We start from the raw sequence: 21,801 nt of genomic DNA, 5'->3' as shown, positions 1-21,801 counted from the left end.
GTGCAAGGAAGGGACCATATTTCAGTGCTGAAAATCAGATAAAGTTTAAAAAAATTAAAAATCACCAACAAAGGCCGAGACTAAAATAAAAAAACAAATTCTGTAACTTGTACGAGACACACCACCACGTCCCTTCGCAGGATCCTCTCTGTCAGGAAAGCACAGCCCTGTTGCAATTTAGCACACTGCAGCACCACCGAGTCTGTAATAGTTTTTCAATTGGACACATTCTCCTGTACACCCTGCCTGAGGCTGCTCGGGAGAAAATGAACAGATTTGCAGGGTTAATATTGTAGTTAGGCTAGGACCTCATTCAGCATAGCTGCGATAGCACTGACTGCATGAAACGGTAGAAGAATGTGTAGCATAAACATCACTGGCAGGATGGGAGAAAGGTGGAAGGATTGTGGACATTTTACAAGGCAAAAAAAACCCCAAACCCAAATGTAAGAAAAGGGAACCAGGTTCCAAAACCAAAATGTAACCAAGCTGCCATTTACACAGTTTACCTACTAAAACTCCCAAGAACTAAAAATGCTTTACAATAAAATCTTTTGCTGTCTTATTTCACCCTCCTCATTTTCAACATTCCCCCTTCAAGTTACCTGCGTTTATTGTGCCTCAAGAAACAACGTCCATCTGCTCAGTGTTTAGATATTAAATACAATAATGCTAGCCTTGCTCCAGCCTTAGCTCACGAAACACATACGGCCTGGATAAAACCAGTTCACTACTGTTTTGGAGACCACTTTGAAATTAGGCAATGGTATTTCTACTGCAGTTGCCCCAGAGAAATTAAAGCAGAAATGGGATTCAGAGAATCCAGTGTTTAAAAAAAAAAAGATTAAAAGAAACACACAACCCACTAGCACTCAGAAGATCACCATCCGATGGGTATGGCATTAAGACCACTCTCACATTTAACAGATCAGACTTGTTAAATCACTGTATTGGTTCAGCTATGGAAAAGACAACACAGTGGCAAACAGTCTCTGAAGAAAGACGCTGCTTGTGTTGGATTAATGCAAACATGGAAGTGAACAAGCTTAGGTAAAAAGTGGTTAGAACAAGGCACTGCTGGTAGATGAAGCTTCTACTAAAGTGACTACAAATATAATTCCTCAGAAACAATTACAGGAAGAGAGAAGGGAGTTGTAGAAACTAAACTCAATGGGATCCAGCAAGCTATCTAGAAGAGATGTTGACAAAAAGGCTCAAAAAGCTCTTCAGAAGCCTTTCACGGTATGCTTGGTGTCAGGCAGGTGAGACTTGCACCCAGGAAGGGTTTATAGCTCAGCCATGGCTGTTCCCACATGGGAGATCACAGAGGTTGTCGTCTGCCTCAGGAACCGCACCAACTTTACTCACGAGCGGGACACCAATCACAGCTAGAGCTGGCGCAGGCTGGATGGGCAGCAACCTTCCTGATCTGACAACAGTCTGGTTTTCACTTGGTACCTTTTCTTCTCAAACATTTTAATATTTATCCTACAAAAAAATAAACAAGAACAGGAAACACCAGGTTTTACAACACTCCCTGTGGACCAAAATACTTGAAATATCCTGTGAAACATTTATCATTATTAGTACTCAAAGATTTTTTTCCAACTTTGAAAAAGAATGAATTCTGATTCCCAATCAGAATTAATTTATTACTGAAACTATGCATTCAAAAAGTTACAAAATCTATGTGCTAGGCAGGTTAAAAGCACCTAGGTTGGTTGTATAAAATTGTTCAGTTTTGGTTCAGCACACAAAACCACCGCTCGATCAGAGTGGTTTGGGGCTCCTTCACTTACTTGCTGGTATTTGAAGGAGTCTTTCAACAACAAGCAGTTGGGTAGTCCCAGGTCTTTTGAGTATATCTAAACCTGCTTCTCATTTTCTGCCTGAGGCAAGCCTTCCCGTAGGCTCAACAGAAGCAAAGGCAGCCCTGCCTGAACTCCTCCTCCCTGGGATTTACAAAAATCCTTAGGATTTACAAGTCTTTCTACAAAAGGAAATTCAGGATCATGGAGAAGAGCTTTCAGATGTCTTCTCTTCCCTGCCTTTTTCTCCTATATCACCTTCTCCCCAACTCCATTCAAGAACATAGTTAAAGAATAAGCTTTTACATCTGGGTTAAAAAACCACAGTAGCTGTAGGGCTGAGATGTGCACCCATGCCAACTGGTCTACAAAAGAACAACGCAGGAGCCGTGTCAATTTTCTGGTAGCAAGTGGAAGAAATAAGAGATATCTGAAGAACGTGAGTTATTACAACATGCTGCTAAGTGTACAAAAATCAAAGAGACAGGAGGCTTCCTCCTCCCCTCAAAATATTCACTCATGTCAGACTGCTATGATTAGCAGTGGTTTCAGAAGTGTCATTTACACTCTGTGGTCTTGAGTAAAGTCAGTCCAATTCCCGTCTTAAACCAAAAACCTTGACAAAAACAACGCCACTACAAGACAACCTGAGCTCACTCACAGGAGGACTGACATTCAAGTACAAAACATCTACTTGACTCACCGGACTTTGGGGATCATTTTAGGTTGCAGGTCAAGGCATTGTTGGCTAGGGTTATTATAGCTAACATCTTCCCTGTAAGCCAGCCCAACTACTCAATATACTGTAGCTTTAGCCTTTGTATCAAATTTTAAAATTATTGAATGCTCCCTGTCACAGCCCAAGCAATTATCACTGCTGAGAAACTCAAAATTACATATTTCAAACTCTCTTGGATTTTTTGGGGAGGTGAGGACAAGCTTGCCTCATCTAGTCTGGACATTAAAAATGATAATCATGCAGTAGTTTATTCTAAAGCATCAAATCTGTCTGTATTCATTGTCTTTTTTTTTTTTTTCTCCACAACAGAATGCCACGAGAGAGATGTTTCTCCTCACAAAAGCCTGGTGCCCAGCTGGCCACAACCATCAGCACACCCACACAAGCCACCTCCAGCAGAAAAGTCCTCTCTGAACATATACATTCCACTGCATGGGGAATGAATCCAAACAGTGAACAAACTTCAGAAACTGGAGACAAATTCCTTTTCCTTCAGCACCAAGCAGAAATCACTCAGGTGCCATGGACAGCTACAGGCCCGACTCTGAAATAAACAGCAGGCTGATGCTCAGGGGTGCTTGCGGGATGCAGGAAAGATCAGCTCAGGTCCCTCATCCAAACCAGGAACATTAGGACTACTCTCAGATTCTGCTCCCGCACAAGTGTCCTCATTTGAGGATGCACTTTTTCAAAACAAACATTTCTTTAAAGATTAAAAAAAACCCCAAAACATGATCATCTCACCACAATGCTTAAGTAAGTACCCCCCACTTTCTTTCAATTCAGCAAAAAGAGTCGCCACAACAAAGAGGCTGGAGAAAGCATTTATTCAACATAAACAATATCAGTACAGTACAAACAGCACTTCTGGAAGGTGTAGCAAGAGATAGAGCTGTGTGTCCAGGAAGCCCAGGTGCTTGACTTGCTGGAAGGGGAAAGCCCCACCCTAGGCACCTCTCTGGGCTGGCGACGTCCTCACACCAAATTCTCTGGCTGTGGCCACGGTACACTTTATCCACAGATGACATCAGGTTGTGCTGGTCCCTCAAACAGAGCCCTGCAAGGTGGTCAAAGACAACCATGTTCACAATGCGGAGCATGCGAGCGGCATTTCGGTCTTTTAAGGTATGCGTGCCATTGCGGTGCCTTCTCTTCACCTGCGCTCTGAAGGGTGCAGAAGCACAAAGGAGCTGCCCAGATCTTTGGCAAAAAGTCTTTACACTTGAGCACATCCATACCTTTCTTCTCCTTCTTCACCCTTACACTGATGGCTGGTAGCTCTCTGAGAAGATGGTTGGGCTGTGCCACTGGGTCTGCAAAACAAAGAAATAGTGCATCATTTCCCCCAGCAAAAATATGCCGATTGCACTGCCATGTTTTGCTTTTCATCGATATAATCCAACTGCTGTTTCCCTCACAGCTGCAAGCTTTGGGATTGCTGACTCCGAACATTACAAATTATGTTTATAAAGCAAAACTCCTAAACAATTGTGTTTGAGTGCTGCATGAGAAACAGGCCTAAAACACTACCAGCTGCAATTTAGTGCCACAGTAAGCAGAGATACCAGGTCCCCTGAGACTCAGTGGTAGTATCAGAATTATTAGTTTAGACCTCTGGAGGAAAAGTCTCATTCTAAACCCTGAATGTCTGTCAAAGTGTGACAGAGGGTCAAATTATCCTGCACATGACAGTCAAATACAATGGAGAGCTTGAGAAGTTAGGGAAGTTTTCTTGAGATGCTGAAGCACTCGAGTGCAGCAGAAGACCTACTACTCTACCAAGTAGCTCACTCCTCCCACCACCAGCGCCATGTTTGCAGCACTCAGTATTATTTGCAGAAATACATGCAGCACCGCATTTTAGAAAGGTGGATGCGGAGGGGTCCATCATAGCCAGGGTGCAAGGTACAGGCCATCATGAAACAAAGCCTTGGCTGAAACCCTTTTCTGGAGGTGCCAGGACAGATTTTCAAACTGTGTTAGGCTGTCTTCTGTGTCCTGCAATAGCCCAAACACAGATCAAGCCTACAAAGGCGATGATGGACCTCTTGTCACACCAGAGTGGCTATAGCAGCGGTGACTGGAGCACTTACCTGACAGGACAGCTTTAACTGCTACATCCTCCTTGTCCCAGAGGCACTGGCCCTGGGGTGGAGCACTGATCCCACCCCTCGAGATGGGGGTCCCTTGCTCCACATCCTGCACGCTGGATGCTCACAGCCGCCGCCTCCTCCTCGAGATGCCGGCACTGCTGAGCGCATACACCCGCTCAGTGCTGCGAGCGCTGGAGAGATTGCGGTTGGATTTCCTTGGTAAAATGATCCTTGCTGGGATTTCAGAGATGATTCAGGACCTAGAATAAATGCCACAGGTGCAGAGAACCAAATGCAAGGCAAGGGGCTGAGGGAAGCGAGGTATTTGTGCTGGATAGGTAGGCAGTGCTCTCCGGAGACTCAGGACAGCTAAGGATGCCCTCAGACAAGAGCTTGAAGCCACTCTGAGAATCCCAGCGCCCAGCAGCCGAGTCTGCAGCACACAACTAACTTCAGCAGAACAGCTCTAACCACACCTTCATCAGACAATGGCCACTGAGAGCTTAAGAAAAATCTCTAATTAACTGGAGAAAAAGTATTTAGGGATAAGGACAGGAGTCAAACGAGGACCTGCGCTTATACCAGTACTGCAGTAAAGGCAAGTCCAAAACCTGGAAAAGGTCAAGTTTATAGATACAGGATGTATTTTCTCAAGCACTTATAAACTTCTCTGAAGATGATTCCCTTAAGCCTTGAAACTGCAGACAAAAGTTTAATACCTTCCTCAAGATATTCTATAAATTTTTACTCTCTATGCAGGATTAACTCAGCTCCGTGCTTGCTTGGGTACGCAGTGCTGAGGCCAGCCTAAATGTTTTCATTTATTACATGCAGGCCCTGCAAGTAAAGCTCTGTTCTTCTGCACTGCCCACCCATTTCTTGCTGTGCACACCCTGTATGCTTTGGTCAAGCAAGTGGTAAATGTGGCAGCTGCCAGGACTTGACTTAAGCCCATAATGCAAGTAGGAACTTTGGCATATATCCAACCCATTGCACTATCAAAAAAAACCCCAAACAACCCACAAATAACTTGGGGACCCAGCCCAGATTCACTGGCCCCCAAACACACACACTTCTCTAGCTACTTTGGGTTTCATAATGGAAGTAGACGACTTCTACGGTCTTCAGACATGCTGCTGATTCGATTCTTGGTCAGTAAAAGCAGCCATTTAATTTAGAAGCAAAACCGGATTTGAAAGTTGCTCTCAATTACTGCACAGCACACCACTGCCCACCCGACACTGTATAATCACAGGGTGTTTACCCCAGGATGCAGCAGGCAAAAACATCCCCTAACCGTGCTGGAGGACGCAGTGTTTAGACACAGGAGGACATCGGACCAAAGGTCAACAGACCTGCTGTGCTGCTTCTAATGGCGTCCTATGATAGGGACGGACTGGATACACGGCATTTCAGGCCACTCGCTCCACTAGGAGCTTGTCTGTTCTGCATCACCTTCTATTCAAACTAGCAATAAAATTGCTTTAGGAGTGACCAAAAGGAAGTGTAACTCCTCAGCCTGAGCCTTCTCTAACTGGACATGCCCAGCTTAAAATACTTCATGATGTGTATAGCAAACCACCTCAGTGACCTTCACCCACCCTTCTTTACTCTCACAGGCAAAAGGGATATCCCGTCAGATACTGCAGAAATTATTACAAGCCAGTAAGTGCCAAGAGATCCCTCAGTCTCAGCAGAGAAAGGCTGCAGTCATTGCAGACACCTTTAAAAAAAAGAAACGCTATTAAGAACTTGAGCAGTCCCTGGGAAAGCGGCTGCCCGGTCTGCAGAACCTTGAGCAGCCTGGCAGCCCTGCCCACACCACTACAGGTGATACAAAAGCCTTCACTTCTGCTGCCCCGAGGACAGTTTCATTTACTTTCCTTTAAACCTGGAAAATAGGTCGCTTTTCTTCTCTTACCTCTATCAAACCTCAGGTAGCAGAGACAACGCGAATTTACCTGTACTCTGTACTTCATAGGAAAGCAAGCACGCAAAGGGAGTTTCACCTTTTGGCAAAGGACTGAGATGACAGACCAGTTCTCCTCCATACAAGGCTTCATTCATTCCAGCGAGCAGCAGCATTGATCCAAACAGATAACGTACCTACGTACTCCGGGGCTCCATCCAGAGTCTATACCTCCCCCTGAAAGGGGCAGCTGCTCGGGCAGCTCTCCCCCGTTGCTGGGAATAGCCCAGCACAGAGCAGCCGACAGCTCCTGCTGCCTCCATGAAGGATGGAGGATCTCCCAGGTCTTCTCCTGCACCAGCGAGGACTGGCATTCAACAGCCACCCCCACCCCACACATCTATGTGGGGTTCGGAGGAGGAACAGACACGGGAAGGGACAGGGGAGCTCTGAACACTGGAATCCATCTTCCAACTGTTCCCAGGTGGACACCTCAGATTGAAACACATTAATAATGTAATTTTTGGTCAGACTTCTCACTCAAGCGCTGTTGCCTTTTATCCACTTCTAGCAGGCACTCTGCGCATATTTTGTAAGAGTCTCTACATAAGAAAAGGACAAGAAAAAAAACTCCCACTCCCTCCTGGGTTTAAAAGGAGAGGACTTCTGTTTGCCAGAACCACACTGATACATTTGAATGCAAAGTTAAACAAATTCTTATAGATGGTGTCAAAATTTGAGTGGGGGAAAGAAAAAAAACAACCTACTGGTTACATTCTTCCTGGACCAAGTTTGCAATTTGTCCGGTAATCTTCTGGTGAGAAGCAACACCAAAAAACAAACATTGCTAAAATCTGTCTGGTTTTTTTTGTGAGTTAAGATCCTATCAGTAATACATGAATAAAGATTAACATCTTGAATTGCAGTCATATCTGAAGATTTTAAAGACCCATAAAAATGCAGACTTCAGTGGGATAACTGGAAGATCGTCATTAACTGTCAGAGTTTGAGAAATGGGGTTTTCTTCTTTAAATTTGACTCTCAAACCGAACCAAAATAAGTCCGTACTACTTTATTTGAAGTTAATTTACACCCCAGTTTGAATAGCACCTGCCCTTGGGTATGTTCCAGAAGAACATCTACCTTTCCACAAAGGGAGGCTAACACCCATTGTAAAACTTCCAGAGGCACATTAGATGTCTGTTCCCCCCCCAGCAATTTCACCCTTAGAAGTAGAAGGAACGCTGCCAGTTACAGCCTGTGCTGAGGAAACATGAGTTATAATTTTACCCTGGGAAAATTGCTGAACTGGGAGCTTCTGGTGTGGCATAGGTCTTGCCTTCGCAATCCAATGGTTCTTTTGATTCAGAGAGGCTTTGAAAGGGTGGTGATGAAAAACATAGCCTCTCCCTTTGAATCAGCCAGCCGCCTGCTTTCCTTTGCACTTTTTAAATTTGGTTTATTAATTTGCCTAGGAGCAGAAAGAGATAATACTGACCTATCCAGAGAAGATGTGTTTTGGGACACATCAACGGAACATTAGCTACTTCAGATTGAACGTGCAACTAACAAAAAAAAATCCACCTTCAGACTATCAGAAGAATTTTATATCTAGAATCACCTCCCTGGACTTAAACAGAAGAAAGCCTCTATTAGCTCTTCCTGCTATATGAAGAGGAAAAAGGAAAGGGACAAATTACAAGGATCCAATAAAACCGTGTCTTTGAAATGCTGTAACGCACAAGAGCTCTAAGCACTCTCCAGATGTTTCTTGCAGCAATAATAAAATATTCTCAGACTGAATCGTAATTTTGAAGACATTGCGTCCACTTAGTAATTACGAGACTAGACAATAAAACAGATAGATAGCTTCATCTATAACCTAACTGCAGGAAAAAAGGCACAAAAGGGCTTTAAAGCCATACATTCGTAATTATCTAATTTACGATGAAGATGTAAACAGAACTGCAATTTTGACAGTTACAGTTCAGGTTGGTAGAGAAATAGAAATATGGTGTGAAATTGTAATCTTAAATTATACATCCCTCGCTCCAGTATCGATGCCATAAAACACTATGAGCAAAAAGGACCAACTTTGAGGAGTTCTGCATTGTTGCTGGGTTTTCCTCCTCTCTCCTGTCCACCTCCCCTCCCAGCAGGTCTCCGAACCTGAACTTAGCAAAGCAACAACCCTGTCTCTCAAAAATAATCATCTTCTGAAGCCCCACCCGAGGGACAGAGACTGCCAAGAGGGAGGACAGTGTGAGGAAAGGGTAAAAGCTGAACTTACTGAAATGACAGGCTTTTTGGAAGTCCTTGTTAAGACGGACTGCAAGATGGAACATTTACCCAGCTCTACCATGATCCCATGCATTTCCAGGGCTGGCTGGGACTTTTTCCTCTCCTCTTGTAACTCCCATTAAAATTATCAGCCTACAGATTTCGTAACAAGCAGGAGAACGAAAAAGGCCGAACACTATCACGAGAGAAATCATATTATCGTTAGCTATTTCAAAATGCACGTGGGTTAGTTAACACCTCGGGACAGGCGGCATAACACCATACAGGTGCTCCCGGTGCAGGGACAGGAAACAGCCTCGCGCTAAAAGTACACATACGAGGCAGCACGCAACGACGGGGGCCTCCCCAGAGCTCTGGAAATGGGCTATCCACATAGTGCACAGGACCTGGACCGAAAACTATCAGTGACCCAGATACTTTCCTACCCCTGCCCCATACTAAAATCTGTCCATCTTTGGATTTTAAATCTCTCGGAGGAGTAGCTATGCTTTTTGGCAGCTGGAAGGAAGGGGCTGAAGTCCTGAATTAAGCTAAATGCAGTTGTGATTAAATTCAAAAGGCTCCTTCAGTGCAGTTATGCATGAAGAGCTTTAGTTCATTTTACCTCTTTTCTGGGTTTTGAGACTTTCTTAGATGCTGGGAAAACATCTAGGGATGAAGGGAGAAAAGGAACAGTAGGCATATGACTACAGGGGTCAAGTGGCAATATTGTTAGTGTGAAGGGCAGGATTTGAGGAAAGGAGAACGCAGGAGTCTGCTCTGGAAGGCAAGAAGAGAGTGCTTGGCAAGACAACGACCATATGGCATATGAACAAAGCATATTTTAGACTTGGTTCATTTGATTCCATTATGTGTAAAAGATACTTTAGGAGCCAAGGCTAAGAAGTACAATTTTGATTATTATTGTTTTTAGACCTGTAGGGATTTCTCCAAGTAGTCATTGTAGCTTATATGATAAAAACATCCATTTGGCAGCTAATTTTAGCCCACAAGGGTAGATTAACCCCAAATCTATATAACCACGTGCTACATGTTAACAGAAGCCATCATTGCTGCCTCCAACCTCATGAAGCAGCAATCCACTATCTAGTTGTGGATAGAATGACCTGCACCAACTAGCCCAGCAGACTCTTAGTTTTATATTAAAAGGCTTTTACTTGACCCGACACTACAACAGACCATGCCCATAACTTTAGAATACTGGATGAACTCTTACACAATATACATTTCTTTTTATGGCATGGCCTGCTTCTAAGTCTGTGTTTGTGCTTCTCTGGTCATTACTAACATGCAAAAGCGCCAGTGCTTGGACAACAAAAGGACCTGAAAATGTTTAAAGAAGCAGCAAAGACTATGTCTGTCAATCATGAAGAAATGCCTGTCTCGCTTTCTCTAGCTATTGGCTTTTATTGCCTCCAACGTACAGCACATTTCAATAAAATTGAAAAGCAAGAAATAAAGACACATTAACATAAACTGATAGTACATATAGCTGCATTATAACACAGGCCAGCACTAGCGAAGAATCACATCATAAGATGGTTCTGAGGGACAGCTCAAAATTAAAAAGGCAACTGGCAGCTTCAAAAAAATTACAACTAAACAAAACACACTGTTAGAACATATAGAAGTCAAGTCAGACAACCCAGGACACACACCATCACCTGCCACAGCTGCACCAAGCACCATTGGCTAAGCATTTAGGTAGGAAATTTCTCTTTTAGTAGGCTGTTCTGTAACAGGGCTCTTGGAGAAGCTGGCCCTTGCCAAGAGGCTCAGCTCGGCTAATTTAGCTGCTGATGAGGTAGTAACCTTTATGTGAAATTATTCTCATTCAAAATAATACTTGAAGAAATCTTTCCTTGGGATAGGAGGGAAGACTTCCTCTAACTAAAGCTAGAGAAAACAAACCCACTGAATACCTTGAGTGGTAATAATCAGTAAGACCATGCCAATAAGGGCAACACCCTCTAGAGGTCCAAACTGACAACTCTGAACTACACCTGGCTTCTGCAATAGAGAAAAAACAACTGTAAAGAAGAATCAAAACTGTAAGATCTGGAAGTATCCCCAAGCTTTAAAAGAGCAGTCTGAGTATCAAAAGTAGGAGAAGGTGTCAGGTAGACACAACCACCAACTACGATGAAATAATTTTAGAAATCACATGCAAAAAAATCTACTACATTCCAATAGAGACCTGAAAAGTGGAAGAAACCATCACAAGAGGAGGACTTGACACCTAAAGGAGCAGATAAAGGGACAGTCGCACACAGCAACACATCCGGAGTCTTTAAAAGACCAATTCCAGATAAAATCTGGGAGATAACGCCTACAAAGGATTTTATCTGGAACCAGGTAAGTATGAGGGAAACGTCAGGAAAAGGCCTTACAGCTTGTGTCTCAATTAACGCTTGTCTCCTGCCCAGAGGAGCAGCGCAGGAAACCATCAGCTCCCTCCCCGGCACAGAAGAGGAGGAAAGCAGAGAGGCTGAAGCACGGGTGTTCCTGCAAGAGGCAAGGAAAGGAGGCAACAAAGTGTGCACTGGGAGTGGGAAACCAAGGCATCCCCCATTGGAACAACAAAGCCCTGCAAGCAAAAGAAAATGACAGGCAGAAGAAGGAGGAGGAATTTAGCTGGTAAGAGTGAGGAGAATGGTGGTGAAATAAAAACAACAAACCAAACACAAAAACATTTGAGAGGCTTTAGTCTCCCCTCTGGAACAAATACTCAAAAAACTTGCCTTCAGGAACAGATGAATTGTAATGTCAGAAATAAAAGAGCATTTTAAACAAACAGGAAAGGTTTCAGGGGTCTTGTGGTGATCATCTAGTAGAGGGTAGCAGAAATCACCTTCAGCAACAGTTCCTAAACTATGGATTTGTCTCATGGCAGCCACCTTCCATCCGATTACAGACACATTCAACTGAGAGCTTGATTTCTGCTGAACACCATCCTGGAGTTGAAGAACTGAAGAGGATTAGTTTGGGGAGAGGGTTTTGTGGGAGGAAGCAGGGGTGGACTGGAAGAATGCATGGTGAGATTGTTTTGTTTTTCAGTAGAAACACTGAATCTCGTAATTTCCACCCGTGTTGCCTTGCACAGCAAACAGAGCTTCAATTCAGAAGACAACAACAGGTGAGGGTATGCGTATGCCTGATTCCACATATTTGACAAGCAGTGTGGAATGAGGTGTGGCGAGTGGAATTCATAACTCCAGCCCTGGCCGGGAACAGTGGCCGGGTGCCAACCAAACCATAAAGGTCCCGTCATCTAAACTTCAAGTAAGGTCCTGAGGATCCCAACATTTTTTCATATTAAGGTGTGCCACAGATACAGAAAAAAGATACTATATCGCAGTTGCAGGGCTTGATAGCCACAGGAGTCTTACCTGCCACGTACTTGCTTTAATAAAACCTCTTAACCCATCTCACACAGTGACGAGCCTTACAAAGCGCTCAGCACCACGTAGCTTCACTGAGAATAATACGCTCCTGCCAACAGCAACTTCACTTGACCACAACCAAGTCTGGAAGTTTCTAGAAGGCTGAAGCTGTGGAAACTGGTGGAAGACATCTAGCAGTAAGGATGGAGGTTCACCTAGTGGGGGCACAATGAAGCAAACCAGGAGACTGATTCCCAGAACTACCAAAACCAGAAATCTGGACGCGTGGCTGAGCTTACGCAGTAACATTTGCATTAGAACTGGTTTTAAACACAAAAATGTCACTGGAGACAACCAAATAAACTCTAATACTCATGTGCAAATTAGAATCAATTATGACAATTGATTTTTATAAAGATTCTAATGATACAGTGCAAACTAATTCCTCCCATCCGAAGCCTGGCACCATTTGGTATCTTTAATTCAGAAAAACCCCAAGTGCCTTTTTTCTTCTTCTGGCTCTTTTGCCATGCTGACGCTTGTTTGCATTACATCTATTTTGAGCTAAATTAAATAGGAGAAGCAGAGTTTTGATTCAGTAGTAGCAATAAATGGGGTTAGCCTGGCATTGATCTGTGTAAAGGGGCCAAAGCTAGGACTGCCAGAAGCAAAACGTGGTCAGTGAACTCTACAGCACCAAGAGTGACCCTGCAGCTGAATTCCTAGCCCTGATTACAACAGAAAGAGACTTGCTTTCCTGAACAAAGAGTATTTCAGGCAGCAGATTAGCAAAAGAAAGTCTACTTGCAATGGCAGACCGAGGAAACCGACCAAAAATAAGAACCACTGCGCACTTCAGAGGATTTTAGAAAGCTTCTGAGCAGTGCAAAACAAATGCCTTTCTTCCTCTATGTTTCTTGCAAGCCAATATTATGTCCAAATACTGAAGAAACAGTATTTTTCTTTTGCATCTCAGTTAAATAGCTTCAGTAAGTAAGTGTGCAGCAGGAAAGATGAGCCAAAACCACGTTAAGGATAGCACACTGAAAAAGTTACCTTGCAGACTAAGAACATTTGTCTTGCAGCCCTACAGAAAGGGAAATCATGTTTACTATAAGAAAAAAGGCCCCTTGTATAAACCATGCTTAAAATTCAGCCAGCAAATTTATACAGAAGGAGAATTTCACAATCCTTAGGAAACACGGATCAAATTCGCTCGCTCTCTGGGTGTTTGTGCTGTTGTGCAATGCAAAACAGCGAGAGCACAGCAGTAAATCTAGCCTCATGACTATCGAGTTTAATCGCAGTGTATCTACGATGGAGAACAAAATGCCTTTTATTCCCGCTGCACCATGATCCCACCGGATCACAGGCCAAGCAGGGTCGGTTCAGGCCAGCATTTGGATAGAGTCCAGCAGAGAGTTGGAATTGGCCGCTCCAAGGCTAAAGCGAGCTTGCACCTCGCTCCCAGCGAGGCTACTTCACACAGTAGGAGCACACAAGGTGTTGGGCACTCGCAGACATCCCTATCAGCACCTTCCACCACTGCTCCCACCGCTTTGGCAGGTCCGCCGGCTATTCACAAGTCCTGTATGCAGCAAGAAGCTGTCGAGATGCGCAGCCCTGCCAAGCAACCTGAGGCTGCTGAGCAGCAATATTTCCTTATCCTCATTTTTTTAATCTGGGACATTTGGGTGGCACTGGGCTGCGTGTCCGGAGCTCACCTGTGCTGGAAACCCCGAGATGGGCCAGTCGCCCAGCAGTGCGACCCCGCTCCTCGTGCTGGCTTCACCAAGACCAGTGGGGACCTCAGCCCCCAAAGCAGAGAGAGAAAAACAGAGAATCGCTCATCATCACTACTTTGATTTTTAACCTATTTCTTTTCCATATTTTACAACAAATGCTCATTAACACGAGCGTTTCCTTAAAAACAAGGATCACAAACCACTGAGCCATGTCAAATCCTTATGAACGAGCCATTAAAGGCCTTCAGCCCATTCTTCCCCCCGCAAAGTTCCACAATGGATTTTTGCTTGCTGCTTTACCAGGTAGCAAGGGGCAAGGTGAGGCCCCCGCAGAGGCAAGGGAGGGCGATTTAAAGAGTCTGTTGGTGTACTGACAGCCTGCAAAAAACTACGTCAGAAATCTGCAAGACAGTACCCTGGTTTTTTTAACGCCACTCATTTGACTTGCCACTCTTATTATGAGTTGATTGCACCCTTCACTTCAGTTTTGCGGTGGCTGCAATGTCAGAGCATGGCACATGTGGTTGTCACAACTGGGAACTTGCTGACTGATTTATGGGAACTTACAAACCCACAAAACCAAAAAATATTTGTTATTCACTTACATTCTGAATGTTCCTTTCACCTCTCATTGAATAATTCTCAGGCAAGTGAAAGTTTATTTCTAGTTCAAAATTTGGTTTCCCTTCTGTAGAAGGGAGCCTCAACATCATATACCTTTGCTATGGAAATCACTGCACAAAGCCCCCCCAAACAGCTTGAGGTCAATATACCTACATTGGCAACAGCATCCTGAAGTTAAGTTGTCATTTTAACTGTTTAGCGGGCATTGAGACATCTCAAATAGATCAGTTCATTAGTAAAAGCAGCAATTACTATAAATTACACTCTTCACAAGAACAACAGCCTAAGCTTTAAATACGTTATGATACCTGCCTGACCATTCTTTTTAAATGAGGATAGCTGAGGGCTCCGACTCACCATCATGCAGCAAACAGCTGTGCAATTTAGGACTGCTCTTTTTTTAACCACTCCTCTCCCCAGGGCTACCACCCCCGTAGCAGAGCTGGCAAAACAGGCCATATGCCCGTGCCTCTGTTCCAGTTCACAAACTAAACATGGCAACTCCGACTGCTGGTGACAACGACAGCACCCAAAAAATAACGATCCCTTGCCCAAGGTTTGCTGTGGCCGCCGAGCGCAGGCACACAGCACCTTTTGCTGACTCTGCAAGGGAGCAAAAGCCTTCCGCAAAGGAGGAGGGCAGCCGAGGGCAGTAACATCAAGCTAAGATTTGCCAGGGCATGTCTTTCAGAGGACAGAGTCTTGTATTTTAACCATTTTTGGCACATTCCACATTCGGTATTTTCAGGAGCTTTCTAGGATGTTTATGAAACAACTGCAAAGTAGGCAACTAAACTGACGGCGGCACAAGGAATGCCTTCCCACATTCCTCTCCCATGCTCTACCGTCAAAATAAATGAAGATGTAGTTTATGTTTCTATAATTACGTTTTGTTAAAAGGAGAACAGGTTGTTAAGTTATGGCAAGGAGTCTGTGAGCAGCCTCTACCCTGCTTTGAATACCACAGCAACGTAGATTTTACTGAATAAAAGGATCGGTCAAAACATCACTCGGAAGGAATCCACGCTCTGATATTGTCCAGCATATAACGATCTACCTTTAAAGTAGTCACGTTAATCAAACCGAGCAACTGAAAATTGTTCTTATGAGAGCTATTTTAATGCAGGTGACATTCAAAACACTGTCAAGGTTCAGTCATTTAATATTAAATACTAAAAGGGTAATATTACACATTTGGTTTATGACATTTTTGTACCATACATCATCTGCTGTTTGCTTTTAATCCTGCATTTCCCCCATTAAATACTTACAGTATTTATATAGCCTTGTAAAACTCCAGTACAAAAGAAAAAGCAACAAGAACTTTTCCCCATACATTACTTACCAACTTAATTATGTAATGTAATGTGAAAGGTTTATGCACACCAGCTGGATCTCATTACAGCTAAGTTTCTGTCTTTTTAAAGTGTACTTTATCTGGAATATGGAAGTCACTAAGAATTTCACTTAAAAAATACGTTGAGCTGACATACACACAAGTTTATGCTGCAGGACACTAACTCATTAAATAGGTTCACAACAAGTCAAGTTTGCAGACACTTATTTCTGAAGTTTAAAAATACATCAGCTAAATTTAAATATTTAAATATTTGAAAACGAGCATGAATTATTAACTGATGACTCAGTCTCTTTTAGTCTTCCCCTCCTAAGCATCACAGTAACCAGAGAGATGCTACTCCCTGTACAATAAGAAAATTAGAAAAGCAAGAAAGGAAGAGTTTCAGGAGATCATTGGTACCACACCTCTCTACTGATCAGTGCTAAGACAGAGAGGTGTGCCAGCTCTAGCTGCTAAGATGCGCCTAAAAAGCAGGAGTTTCAGAGCTGTGAAGAATTCACCAGTAAGACCTTCTGAGAGGTTACTGAATACCCAGCTGAACTAAAGCAAACTTGTTGCACACTTTGGTATCGCCAATTGAGAGATTCCTGTTCAATGGTGAAGCAAGAATTGTGGTTTAATAAATGCAGAGAACAAAACCAAGCATAAAAAAAAATCATGTGCAGTGATTTTATTTTTGTTGTATATTTGACTGTAATTACTGTCTTAAGTACTTTAATTGCCTGGCATCTCCTCAAGTGCCTTGCCCGTGGGGGGGGGGGGGGGGGGGCAGGGCAGTTTATGGTTTGTTATTAATGAATAAAGTACAAACAAGTTTACCTTGTCTGTAATCAACACTCCCATCAAAACAGTTTGAGAGGAAAATGCAAAGGGGTCTGCTCATCCCACAGACCCAACGTGATTGTGTTAATATCTGCTTTTTAATGATTAATGTCCTTCTGTCACATCACTTACACCTCAGAGGGGGACCTGGCAAACATCTTTGTAAGACCTTCATGAGAAGCGTCACCTACTCACCCATTCATATTCTCTTCTACAGATACTTGCTCTTGGCCACTGCTCTAGGGCTGGGGTACAGGGACAGACGCCCCTCAGGTCTGGCCCCACATGACCTTTCTTCCTGCATTCTAGCTGAGAAAAGGGGGTGTGCACAGAGGGGAAATATGTTCTGCTTTTTGCAAGCAAATCTGTAGGGTCATTTACAATTGCTCTGGAATGACACGCATCCAGCCCTTCTCAGCTGGAAATAATTTTTGCCTGGAGTGGAAATGGAGTGGAGGGAAACAAGGATGAGTGACAAAAAGAAGCTCGTGCAGGATGAAATAAGATACACTTGTCTGCTTCATTAAGAAATGATTAGACACAAGAAGCCATCAGTAAAAGTCAGTGCAATTATATGAAGAAGATGGTAAAGCCAGGAGAATGGAGAAGCAAACTGCTATTTTTCACGATTAGAAAAAAACATGGAGAGTACAAATTTGGCCATTAGTCTTGTTTTTCCACTTAAATTGTTACAGGAGTCTGCTACTTTTCGATAACATTGCATTCACAGCCCAGCAGACCATCCAGACAGCAAGTGCAGCACCAGCAGAGCAAGCTCTCACGCGGCCGTCAGCCCGTCCTGACGGTCAGGAGCTCACCTCTGGGGCGAGGGCAGCTCTTCCCACACCACCACCACTCAGGCTGCCAACAGGAGTGACAATCAGCGTCAGCTCTGGTGGCCTCTGCCACCGTGAGCATGCTTGTCCACTAGAATCTGACCAAGACCATTAGTTTTCACATAAGTCACAAAAAAAACCTACTTTAAGAACAGCTAATGACTTTCCGTTACTACAGATGAGGACTTTCTTCCTCCACCTTCTTTTGAGCTAGATCGCTGGGTGCAACCAGATTAATGTCTCTTACAGCTTTGTCAGCCGTGTAACCTGTCTCCTCCTTATAGCCTTTAATCAGCTGGTACACCTTCTCCAACACTACCATCTCCTGTCACTTGAAGCACAGCTTCTTACTCTTATGGTATTGTCCTGCTGGCACGCAGGCAGCGCCCTTCTCGCTCCAGGGAGGCTTTACATTGTGGTGGCCACTTCTCATATACCTTTTTCCACAGCAGAACATGAAGGTTTAATTTTCACTTCACAACAAAACCACCATATTTAACAGTGTCTCCAAAACACAGTATTACCGCTTTTACAACACTGCTCAAAGCATCCCCCTACCACTGCTGACCAGCAGATATTGCTTCTCCTTGAATAAGTTTCTTATAAAGTACATAACTATGTATCTTGATAAAGCTGCATATACAAAGCACAGAAGCAGATGCTGTAAATAGTCATCTGAGGTCTCCTACTCATTAAGATGCATAGGCAGAAACTTGATAGAAGAGAGACCTGAAAAGAGCCTGTATAGAAGTTTAAAACATATTTATAGAAAAGTAGAGTACAGTATGATAGCAGCTTAACTTCTCAAGAATGGGTTGCTGAAACTAGCATCCATGGTAGCCACCTACCACCAGAACCAACGAGAAACTCCTGACTTCTCAGAGCTATGATGCTACATTTGTTTCCTTAAGGAAAAAAACATGTGATCAAGCACATCATTAAGGTATTTAAGGTTGTCATATAACATGAACTGATGACACAACAAAAAAACCAAAACAGGTAGTAACATACAGAATAAACCAGTATACACAAGTCATTTTGCATGCAGACAGCTACTCAGAAATAATTCAATAATCCTAATATTCCACTAGGAAACTGAGTCAGATAAACATGGGAAAAACAAGAGTCTCCAACTGCCTCCTCTCCTCTAGACCCCATAAACCTCTTGCGCGCCCTCCCATCACGCAGCGGAACTGCTATTTAGCATCCAGGTGGGATGAAGCTGTCTTTGTAAGCAGGAACCCACCACGGTTCTTCTCAGAAATTTTATGAAGTAGCTTAAAGATTAACGGAGTAGATTACTAGTTTATACAGTGCTTTGATCAAAAACATGTTTTCCCAACTTCCTCACCGAGTTTTTAATAAGATGTGAATGAGAAATTGATCCGGACACTTTAGTTTACAAGGAGTATTTCAAGTAGCTTGAGGAAACTAGTTTATTGTCCATTAGGCATAAAACCAAACACAATACTTCTAGGTCATTTTACCACAGCACTGACAGTGGATTTCTATTGTGATACATACCCAAGAACCAACACTTACTCTGACACAAAACTCTACGGGAAACCACTGGTTTAAATTTCACATTTTTTAAGGTTAATGAAAAAAATCTTTAGATTTTAGTTTCCATAATTTACGTACATTATATTATTGCCTTTAAGTCATACTCATTTTTTTAACTAACTTTAAAGTTGAAGAAAACCAAGACTTCCCCCCTACCTTTCACTGTTCTTTCACATTTTCCTCTAGCACATCTACTTTAAAGAAAAAAATGCAAAATTCTTCTTTGCCATCCCTCCAGGTCTATCTTTCCCTTGATCAAATCTTGCTTCAGTGCACCTACTACATTTGTTATTTCGCAACAGGAGAGAAGGATTTAGCTCAATCCTAATTTCTCCCTCCGACTTTAGCCTCTTCTTCCTCCAATTTTAGCCCCTCTCCAAACAGAAGCATTACTTCCCACTCCTTGAATCCATGAAATGAATCCAGCAGAAGCACACTGGTATACAGAAATTAATCTAGTTTCCAAACTGATGTGCTGCAACAAGACAATTGCTAACGTTTTCTCACCCTGCTTTCCCTCTTCTTACTTTCCATTTCAACTTCTTTTTCTTCTCACAAAATTCTTATGTTTTGCCTTCAAAATCCTGCTAGCAGTTCTTTAACCCCTGCTTTCTAACCTCGATAGGTCGGTAAGCTCATCTCTGCTCCCCTCCCCTCCTAAAAAGCTAGTCCCTTCAGACAAAGGAGGTAACAGCTATTTCAGAGCACTGCCATTAACGTTAAAGAGAATAAAAGCTTTTCAGATTGGAGCTTGTTTTGGAGCTTTTTGGTATTATAAAGAGTTGGGAGGGGTGGGGGAAGTAGGGAGGGGAAGACATTTTAGTTTTTCCTTACGGTTTTAGTTTACTTTTTGGGAGGAAAGCCTGAGAAGACCCAAGGAGCCCAGAGCCGCGGGCTGTCAGCAGCGGTGCCCAGCATCCCTGCGGCGGGGCTGCACGGTCGCTGCTCAAACCCGAACCGACTCCCCCCCCGGCAGGATGGGGCCACGCAGGATGGGGCCACGCAGGACGGGGCCACGCAGGACCCCGTCCGTCCCCGTCCCCCCCCGCGCCCAGCAAGGGGCCGCTGCTGCGAAGGCGAGGGTAGCTGGGTAGTCCTTGCTGCTCTGCCACTGGAAATCTTCACGGGAGAACGCCAGAAAAATCACCACACCCTGAGCATTTTACAGCAACTAACATGGGTAAGATTACAATCCTGCAGAAAAAAAAAAAAAAAAAAGAAAAAAAGAAAAAAGTGTCCAGTGGAATCAGTCTGGCACTTTACAGAAAAAGAAATGCTGTAACAAGTTAGAATATTCATCAGCCAAGTTAACAAGCACAAAAGTAGGGGGGGTTGTTTTGCTTTTGTCGCAAAAAATTTGGACGTGGGCCTTGTGAAATCTTAAAAAAAATATGTATATATCAGCTGTTATATCAGGTCAAATCCGTATCTTTCCAGGAAAAGATGCTTTGGTACCTCCCAACAATTAAAATAACACACATAAGCTTCTGAAAGTGTCTGCTGTACATTTTACATGACTGCAACAATTACTACCATATCATTATCCTGTATTGCAAATCTAGCCTACTATTATATTCATGATCCTGAATGTATCTATTAGCAGTTTGGAAATGAATATACCATACTGAGGAAAACTGCTTAAAATTCCACTTTTAACACAGGCATGAGGAATCATTTCTTAATGAATTACCATTGTAAACTTTAAAAAAAAAGTGTTGAATTATCATCCTCTGTACCATGGGGATACTTTTTCCATTTTCATAATACCGTAGTGCTACTTCCGTACACCAATGCATTAGCATTTCAATTAATACTATGTTAAGTATTATTTGAGTCACTGTACATTTTAAACTTGATACTCATTTTGACATGTTCGTACTTGCTAGTTACAATGAACCTGAACCTGGCTTTTCCTAAGCTTTTTTTTTTTTGCATTCCTTGCTTTTGATATTTTTCAATGCCTAAAAGTGAACAGCTTATATCTAAAAGTACTTTCAGTGGAAACATTTGTACCTAGGCCCTACCTAAGAGATATCAAAAAGCCTTAAAATGTTTTATTTGAAACCAGCTGGCAAATGCAGGTGGATTTCAAAAATAATGCATTAAAAAAAATTAAAAAAGGTAACTTGCAAAGACTTCTAAAGAGATAAAACCAGAAATAAAGCTGCTTTGGAAGTGCGTTAAATACCCCAAAAGGAAGGTAAAACTACAAAGTTCTGACAGGACATTAAAGTTGTTTCTCCTTTTTAAAAATCAAACCGTAACTGTGTTACACATACTGCTTTGGATTGGCAGCAGCTTCAGAAAGCTGATTTTGAAGCAGTTTAAGTCTGACACTGAAACCATGTTAGTCCCACTCTGCCTGATTTATTTTCAAACAGTGTTTGGGCAAAAGAACCAGAGTCAAAGGCTAGGGGATTTGCATTGCCACCCCTGCTAAGCAACATAAATTTTTCAAGTGTTTGTGCTGGAAAGAAATCATATTCCTATCAACATCACTCAGTTCTACAAAATTTAGTTCTCCTCACATGGGTCCATGGACCAGAGAGCTTTGCATTATCCCTTTGCCTCCAAGAACAGTTACTTTTCCACTCCCAAGTTTGTCAGTCACTAATTAG

The 21,801-nt window shown here is 43.0% G+C and overlaps 1 protein-coding gene and 1 long non-coding RNA gene across 5 annotated transcripts in view; both read right to left on the bottom strand.

Moving 5' to 3' along the window:
* Positions 1-21,801, bottom strand: part of KCTD1 (potassium channel tetramerization domain containing 1) — a 102,321-nt gene that overhangs the window by 36,034 nt on the left and 44,486 nt on the right. The window lies entirely within an intron of this gene.
* LOC142600383 (uncharacterized) lies at positions 3,358-14,694 on the bottom strand. Its single transcript, XR_012833843.1, has 2 exons — positions 4,641-14,694; positions 3,358-3,860 (listed from the first exon to the last, which is right to left on the bottom strand). It is a non-coding gene; the product is annotated as an uncharacterized LOC142600383 (long non-coding RNA).

The sequence above is a fragment of the Balearica regulorum genome, chromosome 2 (genome assembly GCF_011004875.1).
Source record: "Balearica regulorum gibbericeps isolate bBalReg1 chromosome 2, bBalReg1.pri, whole genome shotgun sequence".
In the NCBI taxonomy this organism is placed as follows: Eukaryota; Metazoa; Chordata; class Aves; order Gruiformes; family Gruidae; genus Balearica; species Balearica regulorum.
The sequence above is the reverse complement of the archived record's forward strand: the minus strand, read 5'-3'. Positions and strand labels throughout refer to the sequence as shown.